The sequence below is a fragment of the Pseudonaja textilis genome, chromosome 3 (genome assembly GCF_049901715.1).
Source record: "Pseudonaja textilis isolate UNSWEBS1 chromosome 3, rPseTex1.2, whole genome shotgun sequence".
NCBI lineage: Eukaryota > Metazoa > Chordata > Lepidosauria > Squamata > Elapidae > Pseudonaja > Pseudonaja textilis.
In genome coordinates, this window is record NC_141992.1 from 139,517,248 (window position 1) to 139,536,627 (window position 19,380).

The following is a 19,380-nucleotide window of genomic DNA, read 5'->3' on the forward strand; positions in this document are numbered from 1 at the left end:
TCTTCAGTGCACATCATGACCATGACCATGAAAATAAACACAAACACACATCCTTCACCTTTCACACATTGAACCGGAAACCCCCGACACCACACCAACACTGCATTATACAGCAGAATTCAAAAGAGCAGCTGCCCTGGGATAGAAGCTGTTTTTCAGCCTATTTGTCCTTATTTTTATTATTCTGTACCGTCTGCCAAATTGTAATAGTTCAAAAAAAGGATGCCCAGGATGAGATGGATCTTTGAGAATGTTTTGAACTTTCTTAAGGCAGTGGGAGCTATAAAGCTCTTCCAAAGAGGGGAGAGGGCAACCAATGATCTTCTGGGCAATGACATTAACCTGCTGGAGTGCTTTCCTATCTGCCACTGTGCAATTGGCAAACCATACAGAGGTGCAGTAAGTTAAAATGCTTTCTATGGTGCAGCGGTAGAAGGTCACCAGCAGTTTTTCATTCAGTTGTTGTTTTCTGAGAAGTCTCAGGTAGTATAATCTCTGCAGGGCCCCTTTGACCAGGGCTGCAATGTGGGCAATTAATAGTTTGGCATGCATTTTTCAGGGGGAAAAATCATTTGCAAGTAATCCTTGATTTAAACAGTTCATTTAGTGACCGTTTGAAATTACAACGTTAAAAAAAGTGACTTACGACCATTTTTCAAATTTAAAACCATTGCAGCATTGAACAAAATTGAACAAAATCCGGACACTTGGCAACTGTCTCATATTTATGACGCTCGCAGTGTCCTGGGAGTCATGTGGTCACTTTTTGCAACCTACTGACCAGCAAAGTCAACAGGGAAGCAGGATTCACTTAACAACCATGTTAGTAACTCAGAAACTGTAGTGCTTCACTGAACCACTGTGTCAAGAAAGATTGTAAAATGAAGCAATATTCACTTAACTGTCTCGCTTAGCAACAGAAATTTTGGACTCTGTTGTGGCCGTAAGTCAAGCACTACCTGCAGAGTGTCCATGAATTGGATGTCTAATGGACATCTCCAGGACTGACAGAGATAACATCTTACAAGTTCCACTGTTTTGCAAACCATGCTTATTTGCTTGTGACTTCTAGTAAAAATAACTTCCTAGGATAAGAAACTTCCCTGTAGAAAAATTGTGCAAGCCACTCGCTCGAAAGCTACCATATACCAGGCTCTATGATGGTGTTTTTCAAACATGGCGACTTTAAGATGTTTGGATTTCAATTCCCAGAATTCCCTCATTGGAGAATTCTGGGAGTTGAAGTCCACACATCTTAATGTTGCCACATTTGACAAACACTGCTGTGGGCCATAGTTCAAGGATCTCGCTCAATAGTAAAGCATTGGGATGTGGGGAGAACTCGGAAACCTTATGGTGTAATTGAGAGGGCCTAATATATCTGAAGACTTAAGGCATCTTTTTTTGTAACTTAAAATCCTCTCCGAAGACCAACATTTCCCCTAAATTCAGAAGTGTTTGAGGGAACTGAGAGAGCCTGGTTGGTGGCCTTGTATTGTAGCTCTCTTTCCTAGGCTTGTCGATTAGGAGTGTAATCAATAGTGGGATTCAAAATGTTTTACTACCAGTTCTGTGGGTGTGGCTTGGTGGGCGTTACGTGGCTTGGTGGGCATTGCGTGGCTTGGTGGGTATGTGGCTTGGTGGATATGGCTTGGTGGGCATAGCAGGGGAAAGATACTGCAAAATCCCCATTCCCTCCCCCATCCTGGGGGAACGTTACTGCAAAATCCCGTTCCCTCCCCACCCCACTAACCCGCTTTCCAGCTCCATTCTCCTGTGCAGGGCAACCAAAGAATCCGCTGGGACTCGGGAGGCAGAGAATAGATGGCAGGGCCAGTCAGAGGTGTGGTATTTTCCGGTTCTCCGAACTACTCGAAATTTCCACTACCGGTTCTCCAGAACTGGTCAGAACCTGCTGAATGCCACCTCTGAGTGTAATCAAACTAGCAAGGCCTCCCAGGATTCACTTTGTAGGACAGAAGGCTGCATTCAAACAACCAGGTCATTGACACAAAACACAAATGTGTGGACAAGCTGTAAGGCACCTGCATTTTACAATGAGACGCAACTTCCTCATTTGCCAAATCCACAGTTCAGAAATTCACACCCATACAGAATTAGGCCCAAACTCGCTGCTTTCACAAACACCACAGAAAACTAGACAACTTTCCCTCTCCATCCCTTCCCTTAATATCTATTTTGGATTATGTCCATTCAGCCTAAATGGAATCTGTCTCCTCATTATTTCTGTCTTCTCTCCCCTACCCCCAGCTCCCTACACATAAAAAGGAACTTGCTTTCTGGCAGCCGAGCCGAAAAGGGGAAAAAGGATATACTGAGCCCCCCCGCACCCACCCCGAGTGATTGAAATTTTCTTACCACTGTTTTGAGCTGTGAGGCAGGCAGTGTGTTTAAAAATAGACCCTCACAGTCCTCCTTCCTGTATAGCCTTTTCACAGCAATTTGTCTGAAGAATGAAGTCATGCTTGGAGTTTGCTGGTGACTGAGGGGGTTGTTTCCAACCATGCACAAGTTAGAAAGAGGCTGTTCAGACTTCGCAAGCCATGATCTACCTAAAGGCTAAATGAACGAATAGCTAAAAGGAAGGACAGAGAAAGTCAGTAAATGCATTCTTTCTTTCTTTCTTTTTTTGGAAAAGAATTAAGAGTTTTTTCTATTTTAATTTCTGGATTTTTGAAACTTTCTGGAGAACTGGGTACAAAAAACACCCAGAACTGGATTGTTGGATTGTTATTCCAACAAACGTAATTTATAAATGCACGACAATTTGTTCTGAAAGCTTATTTTATTTTAAAAGTTTGGGCTAAATGCATTTGGTGTTAGCTATTTGAAAACTTAGAGCGTTGAGAAAAATCTCTTTTTTTAAAAAAATCTATAACTCATAGAAACACTCTCTAATTTTTCTAATGTTTTCTATTGGTGACCTTTGACTTTCCCACTCCAGAAAATGGTTTAAAAACTGAGAAAGGTTAAAAATGAGCTTTCAGAATCCAACTGTCCTTTGGAGGCAAGCTAACCATCCTTTTTTTTCCTAGTGTCCCAAATCATTATATAACAATTACATTTAATTTATATATTGGTCTGGTGAACAAGACAGACCAAAGCCGCTTCTTAAAACTCCTTTGAAAAATGCACATCTGCATTGCGGGGGTGGAAAAAAGAGGCCTGTGTGAAAATCAATAAGAGCACATTGAGTTGGATTTCATTGTGCCTCTTCAATTTCAAAAGAAATATGGGCAGTGGAAGAGCAAAATAAGACAAGGGTTCATGGCCCCTTCATTTTTAATTCTGTTTACAACCCAATTGTATTATAGGATGCTCCTTTGCCATTCGGCGATGCAGGATTTGCAGGCCCGGGGGAGAGGCAAAGAGAGGGGGAGGGAGGGAGGGGGAGAAAGAGAGAGAGAGAGAGCTCAATTTACAACAGTTCATTTAGTGACGGTTTCAAAGTTACAATGGCACTGAAAAAAGAGACTTATGACCATTTTTCAGAGTTACGACCTTTGCAGCATCTCCCTGATCATGTGATCAAAATTCAGAGGCTTGGCAACTGATTCATATTTATGGCCATTGCTGTGTCCCAAGCAGGGATGGGATCCGACTGGTATAACTACCGGTTCTGTTGTTCTGCATCGTGCGAGTGCAATTTACGACCTGCTGAGCTGCCCAGACAGCTGAGCAGCACTGCGTGCAAGTGTGCAGCAGTTGGAAAAGCCCTTTTTTCCTGCTTTTTCAACTGCAGCTGTGTCGTGCGCTGAGGTTGAAAAAGCAGGAAATAAAGATCAGGTAAGAGCCCGGGTGGGCAGGTGGGCCAAAACAGCAGCAAACATAGAACCGGTTCTATATATGCTCTCTGTTTCCTGCTCTTCAGAGCAACCGGTTCTGCAGAAGCAGGGGTGGGATTCAAATTTTTTAACAACTGGTTCTGTGGGCGTGGCTTAGGTGGTGGGCATGGCTTAGGTGGTGGGCATGGCTTGGTGGTCATGTGACTGGGTGGGCGTGGCTTGACAGTCATGTTATTGGCTGGGTGTGGCCAACTCAACATCACTCACATCGACGCATCTCCTCGCCTGGCCTCTCATGACTGTGGGGATGCTGCAACAGTTGTAAGTGTGAAAAAGGGTCACAAATCACGTTTTCCAGTGCCATTCTAACTTTGAATGATCACTCCACACAAGCAAAGTACCAGCAAAAGAGGGAAAGAAAACTCCAGAGACCCTCCTGAGACAGGATGTCTAGTCCTGCCAATGTAATAAGGGTTAACGGAGAGGCAGTTTCTGTAAGCAACACCAGAATGTTTCCCTCCTGCCTTCCTTGCAGGATTAGGCCAGTAATTTCTTCTAACAACTGGTTCTCAGAACTGCTTAGAATGTTAACAACCAGTTCTAGCGAATAGGTGTGAACTGGTAGAATCCCACCCCGATACAGAAGTGACAGAACTGGTAGAATCCCACCCCTGGTCCCAAGGTCATGGGATCATCTTTTGCAACCTTCTGGCGAGCAAAGTCAGCGAGGAAGCCAGATGTACTTAACAACCAGGTTACTGATGTAACAACTGCACCGATTCACTTAACAATGGTGGCAAGGAAGGTTGTAAAATGGGGCAAAACTCCCTTAACAACTGTCTCACTTAGCAACAGAAAATTTGGGGCTCAATTGTTGAGGACCATCTGTGCTTATGATTGGTTGCCAAGCACTCCAGCACTCATATGATCCCCTTATGCAATATCTACAATATTTGCCCAGGATGTCAATGGGATTGGACCTTCTAGATTGAGTTCCACAGCTGGAAAAATCTACAAGAGAAAAATCTAGTAGATTTTCTCTAGGAGAGGAGAGGGAGAGGAAGCAATGGAAGGATGAAAAAATGGTTTCTGTAATGATTAGGGGAAATGACCTTGAAGGAGATAGGCAGCAACCATTGCCTAGTCGCTAAAGTAGCTGAAGCATTTTTAAAATCTAGAATAATGTGATAACATTTGGAAGGGATTCAGGCAGACACCATGATGATTCAAGGAGAAGAAGGTACAGCACTATCACACTTGTGACCTGAGGTGGTATTCAGCAGGTTCTGACCAGTATTGAAGAACAAGTACTGGAAATTTTGAGTTGTTTGGAGAACCGGCAAATACCACCTCAGACTGGCCCCGCCCCCATCTATTCTCTGCCTCCCGACTCCCAGCTGATCGGCTGGGTCTTCTTTGGTTGCCCTACACAGGAGAATGGAGCTGGAAAGCAGGTTAGTGGGGTGGGGAGGGAATGGGGATTTTGCAGTAGCCTTCCCCTGCCACGCCCACCAAGCCATGCTCACCATGCCATGCCACACCCACCAAGCCACACCCACAGAACCAGTAGTAAAAAAATTTGAATTCCACCACTGCTTGTGACATTCTGATATTATAGCCAATCTCAATAAAAGAGGGATTAGCTTCCAGGAAAGTTGATTTCTTGATCTGATCTACTTGTTGCAGCTGGTATTTCCTTCTCTGCTTGCAGTGGCACTACCAGGAGAGATGAGGAAAGATATTTCTAAGTCCCATATGCACATATTCTAAAAACTCATCCCACCCCCTTCTTCTTTCTGTTCAGGAGCTGAGGCACCCAACTACAGGGATGGTTTGTTTGTTTCACCTCTGCCTATTTGTGTTTATTTTTAAATGTGAATGCTGAACGTATGGACTTTTTAGACTGTTATCCTCTGAACCTGTGTCTAGTAGCTCACCTCAACATACTATTGCATGCAGGTACAGTACAATATTCTTACTTTTCCCCTACTTTTTCATGCCCTTGAGGAGATTCCCATTTTTTTAAAATGCAAACCTGCCACCAAGACTTGTGGGGTAATGTTGCAACATTGATTTTCTTCAGAGCTAGGCTACTGTTTGCAAGAGAGTTTACATAGCTACCATTCAGATGACATCAGTTTAAAAAAAAAATCTTTGGATTTTAGAGATACAGTTAGACTTTCAATTCAGTAGTTCTTTGGTAAATAAAATCACTGCGGCACTTTTCAATTGAGGGTTGCAAATAATAATTCACAGATGGCCTCAAATCAGCTCACTAATATATTAGGCCAAGTAAAGACTTCATGTAACATGCATGCTTTGAACCTCCCATAGTTCTTAAAAGTTTCCCCAGTAGGAGTTGGAAAAGGGCAAAAAAAAAAAAAGAGAGAGAGAGAGAGAGAGACTAGTGTCTAAACCATCTCTGCATGCAAAATAAGTCTTTAGTTGTGCATACCAGGCCCTATTCAGTACCAAAATAGTGCTAGACTACATCAAGCACTCTGCCAAAACTTAGCAGAGAAGCGAACAACTGTTGAGCCTCATATGTGGGAGGAAATATACAACCCAAATTAAAGTTAACCTTTTTGATAACATTTGTTGATGTCTTAGTGGAAGCCCCAACTGACATCCATTAGACGGTCGTATTTTTACGAAGTGGAGATAATGGAAAGAAGTTGTATTAAATAAAAAGTTGCACTAAAATTTGGCACATCTGGAAGGATTAGTTAGTAGCTATACTAATCACAGAATAGGGATATATATTTTCTTCCCTTGAGTAGAATCCTGCTCAGATTGAGTCAAATTGAGTAGCATCTTACTCAGTGTGATCTTTAGTAGCATAGAAAGAGGCTCTCATGGTTAGATTATTTGCCGCCTTCTTTGCCCTGGAACAGCTCTGCAAGCTATTTGGTGAGCACTTTTGCTGTAGGCTGGAGCTCCAAACCTCAGGGTACAAAGCATGGGTGAATTGAAGCATAAGTCCAGCAATCTAAGAACAGAACCCAATTTGAATCCTGAAATATCAGCTACGATAGCAGTGAGCCAAAACTGTTTTCCTGCAGGGAGAATTATGAAGAACAACTTCAGAAAAACAAGATGGTTTACTGAGAGCAAACATTTACTGATCGATCTATCGATCTATCTATCTATCTATCTATCTATCTATCTATCTATCTATCTATCTATCTATCTATCATCTATCTATCTATCATCTATCTATTTGGCCACCCATCTTCTAACCACCTCTGGGCAGCTCCCAATCAAAAGTTAAAGCAATACATAAAATCATAGTTGAAACTATACAACTAAACAGATTAGAAGATTAAAACATCTTTTTAAAAGAAGTGACGGAAATGATAAATGCAGCAGTAGTGTGGATCTACTGCCATGTATCATCTTTTGCTTACGAGATTGTTTGGAATCTTTTCATGGGCTGAACTTTCCCAGAGCTGGAAATCTATGGCCACCTTGGACCAACTCAAGGGGCTTAGCCAGCACAAAGGAGTTAGAAGTTAGAATCTAAGAGAATCTGGAAATCGTGAGTTCCCCTCTTGAACCGGTTGCCTCTAGAAAAGACAACCGTGGCCTAGATGATGAGAATCTCCATAGACAACATGTTCCCTTCATCCTGCAAAAGGAAGGCAAGATGTTAACATCTAAGTCCCAAACCCCCCCAAACCAATCCTTCGTAAGCTGCGTGAATGCAAGCAGTTCACAAATTTGATAAAAGTACGCAAATGCAAAATCAAAACATTTCATTGACATTCATCATTAAATGCTTAATTGTTGGACAAACATCTTGTTCTTCTCTACTAAGGAGACAGCAAACTAAAAATAACAGTATCCAGTTTTTTCCCTCTATTTTACTGTAACAGTGTCCAATTTTATCTCCCTTTTCCATTCAATCTCTTCCAAGTGGCCAGGCCTCGGCAGTCCATCTGTTGATGATCCAGCTACTGAAGCTATGAGGTGAGTCATTTGCTGTCGGCAGTCAGAGGCCTCCTGGCCTCCAAGGTGGGAGGTTGCATTCTCGGGCAATGGAAACCTGTCCCAGGTGGTTAATATATAAAATTGAAATGAAATAAAAGCTGCCCTTTATTTGTGATTTATTTCAATCATAAACTAGTCACAGAAGATACATCCAAGGCTAAAGATAAATTATGAAATGCAATTCTAGATATTATTTATAATGAAAACATTGATTTTTAAATGATTTTTCATGCCACCTACTACAGGCAGCTACGGGTTCATTTATTTTTCATTCTCATATTAATAAGAGATGTAGTTTAAGAATTCCAGACTGCACTCTTGCAAATTGTACATTCCATTTATGCATATTTTTAAAAAATGCGGTTAGAAGAGCCAAATGATGTAATATAACCAAGAAGTACAAGCCAAAGCTCAATAACCCTAACAAAATGCATAATAAACAAGATATTAAAATGGGATTGTGCCCATTATTCAAGATTTCCTTGCTTAAAACTAGTTCATATTTGTTTTAGTAGACTACAGGCCTCTTAGGAAAGGGGTGAGGTCAACAGTAGACAGTCTAAGGTTAAAGTTTTGGGGGTTTGGGGAAAAAACCACAGAGTCAGGTAGAGTATTCCAGACACTGACCACTCTGTTGCTGAAGTTGTATTTCCTGCAATCAACTTTGGTGCAAGCTCCACACCTTTTGTATATATATGTGTGTTGTACATAAGTAGGTGTGGGGTTTCTGTCGCAATGCTGCTTTTGACAGTCTGATCACACCTCCCCTCCTTGTCCCCAGCTGTGCCATAAATATTCCTGGTTGGAAGCTCATTGCTATTTGTGTTTGTAATTGACCCTTTCCTGGTTTTTTTCTGAACCTTGCTAATGATCTCAGCATAACTGCTAACAAACAGATTGGGTATTTGGTCATACAGGAATCTTAATAAGAGTAAGGAAGGAAGTATACAGACATTTACTCATACCCATTAGAGGTGCAGCTTTGAGAGTGGTCAAGGATAATTTATTTCTATGAATCACTTCCCCGATATATTTCATCAGTGGTGTTTAGTGTAGTGGTGATAGCAGTCTCCTCCATCAAAAAGCACTCTCTTGAAGTTTTCTTTTCGCAGCATCTGCCTCTTATTCAGAGGGAGTCAGAATAATTTAATTTCCAAAGTGCATTGATTTTTTTTAATATTCTGGCAGGTAGCAGTAAATAATAATTTTGGCTGATCTTGGAAAAGCTCACCAAGGCTAAGTTTGGTTAGCATTTGGAAGGAAGAACACCAGGGAATCTCGGGCCATTTGTGATGGGGGGAAAAAAGCGAGTGATGGAATGTGTGTCACAATAAAAAATTTTCCCCTCTCATGTACTTTTGAAGCATGTACAAAAAGAGGTAAAGTTACCACATATTTTCTGTCATTCTGGCAGGCTGTGCATGTCTATGTTTATAGTCTAGACTGGAGGTCAAAGAAACATTGCAAAACTAAGCAGTCAAACCAGGTCCATATCGTTGTCAAGAAAATCTTATTGACCTATCTGTGTAGTTGTCAGGAATCAGGTTTGACTTGGAGATGATTTTTGCAGTTGTTGTACGCTGGAAATCCAGTGGAGATTAACTTTCTCAGAATACATTCAGACAGTACATAATGGCTTATACAGTTTCAGCTTCTTAGAAAAGCCATGCATCTTTGAAGGCTATCCAAGTGTACATGGCAAGGATTACAGGATCCATGGGCTTATTATTTGCTATTAGTGTAATCTAGTCTCTGCTGCTAGTAACTGCAGAATTATCCATCCATCTTTCCTGCTGACTTTTCCTTTTCTCCAACAATATGGCAGAGAAGGCAAGAGGCAGTCAGAGTTCATTGCATGAATCACAAGAGCATATTATGCCTTATAAAAGGAAAATGTTTTCTAAGGGGAGCTGAACTCCTGGTAACACATGGGCAGATAGTTTCCTTCACACCAGTACGGGCATGGCTAAACCTCCCAGCATAATCTACAGCAGAGGTGGTATATTAACCAATGGAACACCTTGCATCAACCAATGGAACAGCTTGCCCTCAGAAGTTGTGGGAGTGCCATCACTTGAGACTTTCAAGAAGAGATTGGACTGCCATCTGTCAGAAATGGTGTAGAGTCTCCCTCTTGGGTGGGAGGTTGGACTAGATGACCTATAAGGTCCCTTCCAATTCTGATTATCTGTTTATCTGTTTATTCAGTAGGTTCTGACCAGTTCTGGAGAACCGGTAGCGGAAATTTTGAGTAGTTCATAGAACTGGCAAATACCACCTCTGACTGGAGATTTTACAGCATCCTTCCCCTGCCACGCCCACCAAGCCATGCCCACAGAACTGGTAGTACATTTTTTTGAATCCCACCACTGATCTACAGTCCTGGTATTTTCTGGTGATCTTCCATTCAATTATTCATCAAATACCACACTGCTTAAATATTTTCAGTTCTACCAGGTTCTACCACATCCCCTACCTGCCATCTTTAGGGTAGGGGTGTCAAACTCGAATCTTCATGTCATCGTCACGTGATGTATTGTGATTTTTTTTTCCCCTTCACTAAATGGGGCTTGGTGTGGCCAGCGCATGATGCATCCAGCCTGTGGGCCATGAGTTTGACATCCCTGCTTTAGGAAGACATTCACTGTATCAAAAATGATTCTCTGCTGTTTGAGTTTAGTTTTACATAATCATTTCCAGGCGCAAAAGGCTGCCATTACCCATCCCTGCTACTATTACATCATGTTTATTGGACTTATTGATCAATAATGGTATGATAATGAAGAGGGTTTTTTTTAAAATATAAAGCATTGTTCTTAGTAACTATGGAGGGGAAACAACTTTAATCAGATGGGTTAGGAGCCAAGCTCTTATTAAGTCACATGAATAAAAGGGCATCATGGACGCATATGTGATCTGATTTAAGAAAAGTAATGCATTCTGCTTTTATGTACAAAATCTGCGTGATAACATCTTCTGCAGATAGTTAATTCAAGTCTGAGGGCTCTTCAAGTCTAGCCTAAGGAATACCCCTTGGATTTTTTTTTTTTTTTTGCCTTGGATAATTTATATGACACAAATAGCTTTTCATTAAAGAAGGGGACTTTCCCAGACCTTTATTCTAATCCAGGCTTCTAAGTCCCACAATTATCTTCAGAATCATTTGGGATGGAAAATGCACGAGAGGAAAAAGCACAGCTGCTGGCAAGATTTAAGTTTGTTTTAATTGGCCTTAAAGTGGGGCGGGGGGGTGGGTGGGGGTTGGCGGGTGGAGGGGGGCATGAGTGACACACAGCACCTGCTTTTCTGCCAATGAAGAAAGCACTTTAGATCAGCACAAACTAAGCTTCAAGATAGACTCTGCTGGTTCAGCTTGAAACCACTTTCTCAGTTATTGTTACGTTGTGGTTTCTGCACTGTTCAATTCAGTGCCTCTGGAATCCCGCAGGACACAATTCCCTTTAGCGCCTGCCTTTGTCTGTCCCCACCCCCCCCATCCCGACTTCGAAGTATGTCATTCATTTACAATTCCTGAAAGTTGTAGCTAACTTATTTTTTTAAGCAGTGGCAACAGCAAATTAACTCAGCAGCTGAATTTGTTCTTATGTCTCCCAGATTCTTTTCTGAGGAAGAGGCCTTAGAAATGCTGTGCTGTTGTGTTGTTTTTTTTTTCGCCCTCCGCTTGCTACTTCGTGAAAAGGGCTTTCTTACAGCAACAGGGTTTCTTTAAGAAATGGCACCTATCCAGGTGGATGCCCTGCAGATTATCAATATAGCAGAACACATTCCCAGCCTTTGAGGAGTTTGCTGAATGCGTGTGACCAATTAAGACTCAAGTCACGACATAGTGCGTAGCATCTGACATATTTCTGGTATATTACTTGCCGTGTAATTTGATTCTATCGATATCAGTGGGATCGAGCTGCTATCCTGTAACGTCTCTTTTCTTTCTCCTTTGCTTCCCTCCTCCCCCAACATACAGGCAGTCCTTGATTTACAACCACAATTGAGTCCAAAGTGTATGTTGATAAACGAGACATTTGTTAAGTGAGTTCTGTCCCATTTTCTGTCCTTCCTTGCCGCAGTTGTTAAGCAAATCGTTGCAGCTGTTAAGTTAGTAACATGGTTGTTAATCTAGTTTATCCATTGACTTTGCTTGTCAGAAGGTCGCAGAAAAGGATCTTATGATCCTGGGACACTGCAACCACCCTAAATGTGAGACCCTTGAATCTCCAAATACCTACGCAAGGGTCCTCTTCGTAGACTTCAGTTCAGCATTCAATACCATCATTCCAGACACTCTTCTAAGTAAATTAAACCAACTAGTGGTACCTGAACACATTTGTAAGCGGATCATAAGCTTCCTAACAGACAGGAAGAGCAGCAGGTGAAGCTAGCCAGAATCACATCTGATACCTGTACGGTTAACACAGCCCCCAAGGCTGTGTGCTTTCTCCATTTCTCTTCTCCCTATATACCAATGCCTGCATCTCAAATGATTCATCTGTTAAAATACTGAAGTTTGCAGATGATACAACAGTGATTGGTCTCATTCGAGACAACGACGAATCTGCACACAGACAGGAGGTTATACAACTTGCCTGGAACTGAACACACTCAAAACTGTAGAAATGGTGGCACACTTTAGAAGAAACCTTCCCATACTACCACCTTTTACAACACTAGACCACACAGTATCAACAGTAGAGACCTTCAAATTTCTAGGTTCTATTATATCACGACCTAAAATGGACACCTAACATCAAAAAGTCATCAAAAAAGCACAACAAATAATGTTCTTTCTGCGCCAACTCAGAAAGCTCAAACTGCCCAAGGAGCTGCTGATACAGTTCTAAAGAGGAATTATTGAGTCTATCATCTGCACCTCTGTAACTGTCTGGTTTGGTTCTGCAACCCAACAGGACAGACACAGGCTTCAGAGGAAAATTAGGGCTGCAGAAAAAGCAATTACTACCAACCTTCCTTCCATCAAGGACCTGTATACTGCACGAGTCAAAAAGAGGGCTGTGAAAATATTTACAGACCCCTCACGTCCTGGACATAAACTGTTTCAACTCCTACCCTCAAAACGACACTTTAGAGCACTCCACATGAGAACAACGAGACAAGAACAGTTTTTTCCCGAAAGCGATCACTTTGCTAAACAAATAATTCCCTCAACACTGTCCAACTATTTACAAAGTCTGCACTACTATTACTATTAACCTTCTCATCACTCCTTATCACCATCCCCTCCCACTTGTGACTACTGTATGACTGTAACTTTGTCACTTGTATCCTTATGAATTATATTGACTGTTTCCTAGTATGATTTGATTGCTTATTGTACCCTATGACTATCATTAAGTGTTGTATCATATGATTCTTGACTCTTGACGAATGTATCTTTTCTATGTATACTGAGAGTATTTGCACCAAGACAAATTCTTTGTGTGTCCAATCACACTTGGCCAGTAAAGAATTCTATTCTATTCTATTTGCCAACAGTCTGAAATTTTGATCATGTGACCACGAGGATGTTGCAATAGTCATAAGCATGAAAAAAAAATTTCAGTGATGTTGTAACTTTGAACTGTCACTGTTGTAACTACCTGTAAACACTTAGATTGAAAATTCTTTGGGCTAGGTAAGCTGTGCAGCACCTGAAAGGGTCCATAGGATCCCAAAACCAAATAACATTTAAACTTTGAACCAATAGATGGAATTGCATGAATGGCAAGCCTCTCAAGAATTTCCCTATGTGATGAGATTGTTGAAGACACAAGGGAAGTGAGGACCAGAGGTGGTATTCAGCAGGTTCTGACCAGTTCTGGAGAACTGGTAGCAGAAATCTTGAGTAGTTTGGAGAACTGGCAAATACCACCTCCAATTGCCCCCGCCCCCATCTATTCTCTGCCTCCTGAAATCAGCTGGATCTTCTTTTGTTGCCCTGCACAGGAGAACGGAGCTGGAAAGCAGGTTAGTGGGATGGGGAAGGAATGGGATTTTGCAGTAACCTTCCCCTGTCACGCCCACCACGCCATACCATGCCCACCAAGCCACACCCACAGAACCGGTAGTAAAAAATTTTGAATCTCACAACTGGTGAGAATCCCAAGACACCAAGATGGCCACCTTTTATGCCTTCTTGATTTGAATCCAGGTCAGAGGGACTTCCCCCTGCTGCCTTCATTCAGTCATGTCTGATTCTCAGAGACTTCCTAGATAAGCCTGCAGTTTTCGTGGCAAGGATTTTCAGAAGTGATTTGCCATTGCCTCTTTCCTAGGGCTGAGGGAAAGTGACTGGCCCAAGGTCATCCAGCTGGCTTCCTAAAGAAAGTTAAACCCACAGCCTGTTGGGGTTTAACCTGATGCCTTCACCGCTACACCAAACTGGCTCTCAAAGGCAGTTTGAAGGGAAGTAGTTGTTTTACAAAAAGAAAAGGGAAAAATGCAAGGATAAAAAGGGAAAGTTCTTTTCAGGCTGTCACTTCAATGTACATATTATTTATGTATTTGCAACATTTTTACAATGCAGGATGGTTTTATTATTGATTTTTCCCCTTATTAATGCTGTACTTGCACTGCTACTGCACCGAGAGATTCAAAGATTTAAAGTATATGCTGTTATTCAGTTCAGATTTCAGTTGAACAGAGAAGTTTCTAACCTCAGCTCCTTAGTCCATAGCAAGCCCTGAAAGAGAGAAATGAGAATTTTTCAGAGTATAAATAAAAATAAAATCTAGCCAGACAAAGAGATTTCAGAAAAAGAGCAGCTGCTTAGCATTCCAGAAAACAATGTACTGTAGAACAAACAGGATGCCTTCAGAATTACAAACATTATCTGGACAAACAGTTTACAGGTCCCAGGTGCAGGCTGAGTGATATATCCTGCTCTCTTTTTCTTTTTCAAAGTTTTCTTCTTTTAGTTTTCCTTTGCATTTGTACTAAAATAAAACAGAAGCCTCTTCCATCAAAACTCCAAATGAAAGCTTTATGCATTACTATTCTTGTAGCCCCTAATAATGAAGAATTCAATTAAAAATATTCAGCAGAATTTGATTTGGGACCTAACTGAAATTGAAAAGCATGTCATATCTTTCTTTTCTTTTTTTTATGTTGTCAGGATGCCATCCCAAATGATGATGGTGAACATGCCTGATTTTCATAGAAGCCGATTTTTGAATATGCTAACTGAATGTTTTCACAGATTTGTTCCTAAATCAGAACTGGGAAATCAATTATATCTCTATCTCATGTGGTCTATACAAACATACACACTTTTTAGATGCTCGTATTTTTATTAGTCATTTTCTCATTGCGATAATGCCAGCATAACAGCACGTCTTTAGAATTAGAGAGGACTATTGCCTTCAGTTTGCAAATGAATATGTTTATTGTCTACTTAAACTAAACAGAAACCTAGAAAATTAATTTTTGTCAGTACATATATGGAGCATATCTAATGTAGAAATTCATTTTCAGCGAAGTCCGGGTCACTAATGATAAAAGGAATACATTAAAACAACCTTTCTAATGTTCCACAATACACAAAGCACTTGAATAAGACTTATTCTAAACGGTCCTTGGAGAAAAGCTATTATTTTGAGATTAAATATGTCGCTTCTTATAGAAACACGGAGTCTCAGACGGGTATATTTCTTCTTCTTCTTCTTCTTCTTTTTGGAAAATTGTATTTTATAATGCCATTGTTAAAGGACCCCATAGAAATTGGAGGCAATTAATTTCAAGGTTGATTTCTCTTCCATTCTCTCCCATCTTCTGTTTTGCCAATAAACATGTCTGAGCCAGGTGTTAATTACAAGCACTGATAAAGCCACAGAGCTGTTCTTGCTCTCTCGGGAGAAATGACTGGACTCAGCATTTTGCTGCTGCACTCCTAACTTATTTACTGCTCTGAAGTTTATCTTTCTGGTTTGGGATGGAAGAATGGTGGTAATGTATTCTTGTGCATTTTGTAAAAAAAAGAAAAGAAAAGAAAGGAAAATATCCTAAATTGGTCTTTTTCATTTCACAGCTTCCAGATATAGTGGATGTGTTTCTTAATTCCCAATTAGTTGTAGCCACTGTCTAGGACTATGGGTATGATGGGGCAACACAACCAAAGTGTGGCATGTTGGAGACAACCCTAGGCTTGTTAAGTTACAGTTGTCAGTTAACAGGAATGAAATAAGCCTTCCCTCGTTTTAGCCATTTATCTGTTATTGCTACAGAGTGACATTTCTCCTATGGTGTACTTGCAAGCAAGATCACCTGGACACTAAGCTGCACAGATAAGGGTGTTGATCAGACATTGATTTCCCATGTATTTAACTCATATTTTTTTAAAAAAATAGGCTCAAATTGATTTACAAGAGTTCTTAGGGATTTCTTACCCACAACTTCATCTCCTTTCTCAGGTAACATTGATACACACACACACATGTACACACACACACGTATACACACACACGTATTTATGTATGTGTATACACCTATACACAAACATACACACATACACACACACACACACACAGAGTTGAATAAGTCTGGATTCAATTTTGATATTATGCATAGTTCTGAACTATTGACAGACCTTGATATAATAGGGTTAATAACATTTAAAATTAAAGTTGATTCATAACAGCCCAATAATTTAGGTAATGTTTCATCCTTATTTGTGCAAATGCATAATTTATATGTTCTTGAGGAAGTATGTGCATCCTCACATTTATCTGTATAGATAGAAACAATTCAGGGAAGCATAACTTCTAAGAAGCAGAGCACAGAATGTCTGGCTCCATATCCTGGTTTAAGCCATAATACAATGTGTTTGGCTTTAGTTTAGCTTGTTGTGTGTCTCTCATCCATCACAATTTGTAATGTATGGCATAACGCAGGGGTGTCAGACTCACATTGTCATGGCAGCGTCACATGACGTATAGGAACCCCCCCCTTTGCTAAACAGGGCAGGGGCGTGGCCAGTGTGTGATGCATCCGTCCCACAGGCCGCGAGTTTGACAGCCCTGGCATAACGTATCATCAGTGATGAACCTAGGCAAATAAAATGGTTTGTTTATTTTATATGCTAATATTACCACAATCACTAGGATTGGGCAGTGCAGAATACACAAAATTAGAAACAAAGCAATATGAAATATCTTTTAGTAAACAGTAGTTGCCCCATAATTATATGACAGGCTGAAAGCCTATTGGAATAAAAGCATTTAGGATCTTCCTAAACAAAAAGGAGAATCATACTTCTGGGAGCAAAATATTCCAGACTATTACCAAAAGGCCAAACATTTTGTCACTTCCCATAGATTTTATGGTAGGGGGCGTTCTTAACAGACCCTGTTTTGATGATGCGATGTACAGAATCACATTTAGTAAGATAGTCCCATATCTATGCCTGTACCTTATCACCTAAGGCTTTATAGGTCCTGAAGAACATATTTAACTGCTTTTAATTTTTAACTGTTATAGCTACAGAGTGACATTTTCCCTACATTATACAGCATTTGTGAGCCAACTGGTAATCAATGCAATGAAGAGGCTAGCAGCCTAGTTGTTTTGTTCTAGAACAGTTATAGCTTCCAAGTCTTTTTCAAAAGCAGCTTCAGGTTAGGTGTGTTGCAGTGATCTAATTATGGGGTGATCAGGGCCAGACATCCTAGTATAGTTAGGACCATAACTTCTGAGTGAAGAACCTCCCTGGGCCATAGTTTCTGCCTGCAGTGGATGTTTAGGAAAGGCACAAGCCCTGGACCTACCTCTTTTGTGGTAGTATAATCACATTGAGAACAATATTCCTGGATGTTTATTCAGAAACAGCAAGTCTGTATTGAAAGGATTTAATCCGAACTTGATTCTCAGGACCTTACATATCCAGATCCTTATTCAAGACATATATACTATTCCAACTTGACTTCATGAAATATATAAACTCACCGGGTGATTTTATGCAGATATTAAATAACATAGGATATAAGATTGAGCCATGAGGGATACCATTGGAGTGCCTAAAGAGTTGAGCATTTATTCCGTGTAAATAACATTCAGATAGGCAATGATAGGCAAACTAACCCTTGTATCTTTCAGAAGTAATTAGAGTAACAGCCTTCCTCAATGAAGCTTAGCCATGTCCTGAAACCAACCACCCAATTCCTATTTGGCTGCCCCAAGGTTTCAAAAGAGACACGGATGAAGCTTTTGAACAGAGTTCACCCTTCAGAGTTCACCCCTTCCACTTTCTCAGCTCTCAAAAGCTCAAACAAAATCCTAGGTCATAATTCATGATATTGTTTTGCAAATCTCACTGTGGTTATCCCATGGGTATCCAAAATAGCATGAATAGCATATCCACAAGGTAACCTGTGAAATCATGCAGGCTGTTTACAAATTCTTTCAGGGGTGGGCTGCTGAGGTTCACAGGGGTTCAGGAGAGCCCCTAGCTAAGATTCTGTGCAGTTTGGAGAACCCCCAAATCCCACTCCTGGCCCACCCCCACCCCTCCCAGGAGTCCCCACGTGGCCCTTTTTGGATGCAGGGCATGCACAGAGGCTCGGAAAGGCTGAAAAACAGGCCTCCTGGAAGTTCAGGAAGGCCAGAAATGGGCCCATTTCTGGCTTCGAGAGAGCCTGTTTTCGTCCTCCTGGAGGCTTAAGGAAAGTTTCAAACCAAGATATTCTTCCCTGGAATCATTTTTTTTTCAAGTGTTGTGTTCTGTGGATCCAGTGCATATGAATCTGATGTGACATTAGAATTGTTAGCTCATGTATGCTTGGGAAGCTAGCTAAGTTGTTAAGAAAGGTTTCCATTTATCGCTTGCCTTCACGGCACTGATTTTGGAATTATTCCAATGGGGAAAACATACTAAAAATGTTCCCTGGGGTTTCTGGTATGTGTGCCAGGGGGAAAAAATGAATTATTCAAATAATAAATAATGAAATATTTCAAAATTACCAATAGGAAAAGACTGGTAAATGAAAATCTGTTCTTGCAAATCTTTAAAAAAATCTTATAAGGGATTACAAGGGAATAACTAGCATTGGGCTGGGCAGTTTTTGCATGGAAATTAGAAGAAAAAAAACAGCCCTCAAAAATCCAGGCTAGATATACGTATTTGAAGGCAGATATTTTAGAGTTGGCATTAATTTCAAAGGATTTTGTACAACAAGCTCTATAAGTTTATTTCTCCCATGATGTTTCGATTGATAACTTAAACACATGGTAGATAAGGTAGGGGTGGAAAGAACAGCTATTGTTTTCTATTTTTCCAGGATATTTGTTAGGAATATTCGTGTATGATTTCTTTTTTAAGAAAGAAATGTCACTGTGGTATAAAGTTGCTATATGAATTCACTGAACTGGTCTTAATATGTAAGACCAATTTACTGCCCATTTATCAGTTGCTGAAATTTGAGGTGGAAAGATCTTTACATCTGAAGTGTTAGCTAGAGAAATATTTGGCTTACAGTGACACAATTTGTTTTCTGCTCTAGATAAAATGAAGCAGAAAATCAGATTTACACCCATTTGTTAGATCAATAAAGGACAATATTTGTAGCTCAGGCTTGAAATG